Here is a 5,733-nt window from a genome sequence, read left to right on the forward strand (position 1 = left end):
AAAATTACATCTTTTTACTGTAAAGCAGCCTTTAAAACCAGGAAAAGACAACACTTATGTCGTATCCCGATATTATGATATCCAAATTCTAAGACGATATCTATTGTCATATCACAATATTGATATATTGCCCAGCCCTAAATGGATATATAATCAAAAATATAACATTCAGGCTACAGAAAATGAAACGCAATACACACATTTCTACACCATCAACCATTAGAATTACATATACGCACATTTCTGATACTATCATCCATTAAAAAGCTACATAAACACAATAAAACAGTGACGTGGGGGAGAATGGGGTTGGTTGTAAGAGTCATTAAGTCCCTAGAGGGCGCTGTTAAAAAGTGTTGGTCCTGAAATTTTCAGAATTTAAGTGAGATGTAAGTTTGAAGGTAATGAGGTAAGAGGATGTTTAATGTTTAGCTCTTCAGTGAGTTCATAATAAAACAATCATTGCCATTAAAAAGTATGAAGAGAGAGCGATAGTTTAACTAGACTACATCATGTGGCTGGTAGCAAAAAAAAATCACAGTTGGGTATTTTAGCCACAGTCTCTTCAGGGTTGGTTGTCACATGTTGGTATTTACATATGGTGTGGTATATTTAGTCCCTTCTTTCTTCTTTTTTAGGCAGCAAAACAAGCAGTAATTTTGTCAAGTATATAAACAAGACTCCCAGACTCCTCCAGATGTGACACTCAGAGCAGTCAGAGAGGTGAAACTACACAATATGGTTATACAAGGATTTAAAAAATGCACTTATATAGGAAGGGTTTTTCCTGTTGATGTTGCCTTGGTGCAGGAGATGTGTTAGGTTGTTGTATTTCATTGAAACTAAGCATTTTAAATTCATTACTAAGATTACATTTTTGATTTTCCACTTTAAAATAACACAGGGACAACCAACCCCACGATGGAGACGTATTTGATGGTTCATATCTTTTGAACAGAATCAGCTGAAGGAGAGTAAGACCACTTTATTCCTACCTGACACTTTAGGTTTCCATTACACATTATGAGGGAATATTTTCAGTATACACTTTATGAGAAATTTGAATGAAAGTAAAAAAAAGTGTGACTACCAACCCCGCTCTCCCCTACACATCTCAGGTGATAGCTATCTCAAATGTGCTTATCATAAACGAACCTGGAGATGTTGTCTGAACTCTCTCCGTGGCAACTAAACAAACATGTGTCACAGACATTACTCACACTGACGCCAAGACTTTCTACCTTTTCCCCCCCCAGAGCATCGTGGGAACTGTAGTTTCAAAACTTAAGACACACACTATCCCAATAAGTGACAGAAAAGGAACAAAAGGAGAGACGATGACAGTTTTTGACATAACTGAAGCTCAGACGGTTCCAGCAGCATGAAATCTTATCTCTCTCGAACACTCGGCTCATATTCGTGTCTTCAGCTCGTTGTGTTGAAAACCTGCAGACATGAAGACTAGCTCCAATTCACTGGAGGCTTCTTTGCATAACTCAACTCTTTACCATTAAAAACTAGATATAGGGGAGACTGGGGTTGGTTGTCACACTTTTTACTCTGGTGAGAATTGCTGATCATCAAAACATCTTTCAATAATGATTCCTACATTAAATGGAAGATTAAGGCCTTGGCTTGAAATGGGTCTCACTTTCACTTTTACAACTTATTGTAACAAGAAGTAATTAACCATCAAAGACACTCTGACACACTGTGACAACCAACCCCATCACTGTGTTGGTTGTCCCTGTAATTAAGAACGGGGTTTCAGTAAAAAGTGATTTTTAAAAATTTGTACGTTTTTAGTTTTTTAAGATAGAAACATCAAATTTATTTTTTTTAAATGAACACCACCTTTATAATAGTACTCATCAATGCCCCATGTGTTTGAACCAGGTCATTATTGGCACTTTTCCACTATACAGTTCTAGCTCTACTCAGCTCGGCTTGACACAACCTGACTCTACTCTGGGGTTTTTTGCGTTTCCACTAGGGATAGTACCTGGTACCTGGTACTTTTTTAGTACCTGCTCTGCTGAGTTTCAGAGGCCAAGCCGATAATAAAATGTGACGTCAACAGACTGCCGGCCACTGATTGGTCAGAGAGTCACTGGTAGAGTCATGAGCCGTCCCACACAAGAATCAAACCGGACATTTTAAAATACCGGCAACAGCGTTACAGTCATTCTGCTCTCTTTTCTTGCTTTGTGTGTGACAGAAAGCCACATACAGCAGCAAGTACACCACTGCCTCCATGTCCTCCATTGTTTATGTGTTTGCGTATAAAATGAAGTCACTGCAGTTTCGCCCAGCCGTGCTATGACGACCCCGCCCACGTTGAGTACTATGAAGTAACTGAAAAGGTTGTGCCTGTTTTGTTTGTGGGTTCTTCAATAATAACACACTGGTTACTTAAAGAGATTATAACTTTACTGAATTAGAGACAAGAGCTACCTTCATGTGAACAGTACAACAGCTTCCGGCTTCTGCAGTTTACATGACTCATATCAGGAATGCCCCCTGCTGTCTGTACATGAGAAGACCTATAAAATGTGCTCTTAGCATTACAGTTCCTGGTACCAAACCAATCGAGTCGAGCCGAGTAGTGCTAGAACTGTATAGTGGAAAAGCACCATATTTGTTTGAACTAGCCTATATAGTGAAAAGGAAAATGAAGGAATTTACAGTGCGACAGTATGTGACAACCAACCTCCAGAGAAATGAGATCCCCAACCGACTTCTTGACAAACATTTTAAGCTAGCTACCACATGGCTTTAGCTTGCTTCTACTAACCTGTACATTAAAGGCAAAAAATCCCCAAAAAATATACTTAGTTTTTTTTTTTTTTTAAATAACAAAATATCTCCTCACCTCAATGTTTTGTGTATGTTCCACAAAATGACCAGTGCAAAAATTGGCGGGATGTTTGGCTGACAATCTCATATCAACATCATGTCACAGCGTCCTCTAGTTGTCTGTCTGTAATAAGCACTGTGACAACCAACCCCGGTCTCCCCTACACCATAAAGCAGTGATTTAACATCAAAATCTAAAATTAGCTGCCGTGTAAAGCTGTGTAGGAAAAGTTGACTGTGTGAGATAAACCATTAGGAAAAAAAGAAAGTAATAAAGGTTTTTTGGTGACGTCAGCTAGTGAGTCACACACCTGCGAAACTCTCTGTGCATTCAGGCATTCCTCAACAAACCACAAACTCTCATGTTACTACGTTGGCAAAGGGAAGGAACGTGTCTGTGTTGATGTGTGACGATAGAGTACAGTCAGGACTTTACGCTCAGTCGTACTTCCGTAGGAACAGGGAAATGAGCAGCTTCAGTCAAAACTGAGAGAAAAACTTCATTCACTACTTCCTTTAAAAAAATAACAGTACAACATTCACTTCAAACTATAAGGAACCAAATTATATACAGTTATATCAAACACACAGAATACAGTATGGTGAATGATTCATCTCTGGATGCAGAGTCTGAAGAAGAAAGGGATGAAACATGATGCAGCTCTCTGATTATTCATTCATTTGACTTTTATGTAAACAAAGAGGGTATTTGTGTGGTTACTCTGCTCACACAGGACAAACTTTTTTTTTTAAATGACCTTTATATCTACAGAAGGAAGCTACCCACGTATGTATTACAAGAGTTGAGAGAATGTCAACTCTCAATCTTGCAGATAATTTTTTCCCCATTTGTGGTATTGCACCTAAAAAAATCCCCCTGCAGCTAATTTTCCCATAGCAGGTAAGGAGCTATGTGGTGGGCTGCAGCCTTGAATGTTTTCTCAAAAGTCCCAAATCTATTAGGTTTATTAAGTTACTTTTTCTGAACCGTGACTTCAAGCTGCTGCTGAATGAAACGGAGAGAGTTGTGATTAAGAGTGAAACTAGAGTGAAATTAAAAAATGATCAATCTACTTCCTTATTGTTATTTATTTATTTATATGTGGGTCATTTTTTTGAAAATTGTTAATAGACGACCCAAAAAAAGTAATGTTTGCAATAGTCATACAATCAGGGTTCAAATTATAGGGGGAGCTAAGGAGAGCTCGGCTCCCCTGAAAGCCAACTTTGAGGTTATAATTTTAGATTTTCTGTACATTAAGGTTCCTGAAATGAATAATAACAGTAAAAATATAACACTGTGGTGTTTAATCGCTCATTATATCCCAATTCCTGAAAATTTGTATCATGGAGTGCTCAAATAACCATGACACCACATTCAAGTAGTAAATAGCGTCTCTGTTGTTTTTCACAGTAACCATGCAGCTGGCCGAGCATGTGACATCTAAAATATGACTCCCACAAAAGCCACAGAGTCATTCAAAAGTTAAAATATTGCCCCAGTCTGTGGGTGCTCTGTGCTGCCCCATTGACTGTCATTGAAAAAAAAAAGAGACGTCTGTAAAACTGTGGACAGGACACCTCCAACGGCAGACAAGCTCAATTATTACTCTTTGTATTATGAGTTTTGATCCATTGATGTTTTATATATGTAAAACTTTCCTCCAGCCCAAGAAACGTGGTTTGTGAGAACTCGTGGGTGGGGGAAACACTACTGCGCATACTCAGTTGGCTGCATGACATGGAAGCAAAACCAGAAACCAGAACCTTTTGGGCCAGACGAGCCTCTATGGTTCGGTCTCCAGCTCTTATCAAACATCCCTGACGCCGTCATGTTTCTACAGTAGCCCATCACAGACAAAACAAACACTACTGTAAATTTTTTTCGATTCATTTGTTTATCATTTTATCCAAATGTTATATTTATAGATCTGAATTTTCCAGTGGAAAACCCCACATTTCCCCCGAGCTTACAGCTAATATCAAACAATCCATTCGCTCAGTGTCAGAATGCACAAATAAAAAAAAGCAGTTAAAACAAAAAAACATATTTTAACTCCTACATATTTACAGTAGGTATTTCACAGTATGAACTGATAAGTAGTTTCTATACAACCACAAATCTTTCATGAATTAACTCATCAGTCATTAATGAATGAGTGATTAGTCCTTGATGAAGCTTTCAGAGAGCGGAGAGAGTGTTTTCTTCAGTCTTTTGAATAAATATGAGTCAAAAACTAAACAGAAACAGAAATTGCGTAACTGCTGCACAAAAACATTTTTAGAAAGGTGAAATATTTCTAATTTTGTACATTATAGGTCACATTAGGATAAGTAAAATGTCTGGCTAAAAGAAACATTTTGTGTTCTTTTTCCTCTAAAATGTAAAGAAAAATGAGTCAAATTAGACCCTGAACCCACATGATTTTTATGTAATGGTTTATTTTCCTTATTATTATGCTCTAGAGAGGACCTTTCATTTTTATTAGACCAACATGAACATAACATGGTTTTATTTTAACAGGTTTAATGTACTTTGGATAGTTCTATTATAATTAAATAATCTTCCTCTCAGGGTTCATTAACTATCTAAGGGTCCTCTTTGTAGAAATCTGTTTATTCTGAACCATTATTGTTATACGTTATAGTAGAGAACTCTACTATTTATTAATATTTCTTGTTGTAATTTACGTTATCCAGTGAAATTAGTAATTTAGCAGGGGGTCATTTTCACTTTTCTATCTCTTTTGATGAAAAAAAAAAAAAGAAATCGCTACGCATGCTTTTATTTTTTAAACACACGCACACCAACCGGAAGTGGCTCTTATTGCGGAGAGCTTGTTGCTACGGTGAGCGGAAGCAGTAGAAGCGCTCAAA

This window comes from Scomber japonicus, chromosome 4 (genome assembly GCF_027409825.1).
Source record: "Scomber japonicus isolate fScoJap1 chromosome 4, fScoJap1.pri, whole genome shotgun sequence".
Taxonomy (NCBI): domain Eukaryota; kingdom Metazoa; phylum Chordata; class Actinopteri; order Scombriformes; family Scombridae; genus Scomber; species Scomber japonicus.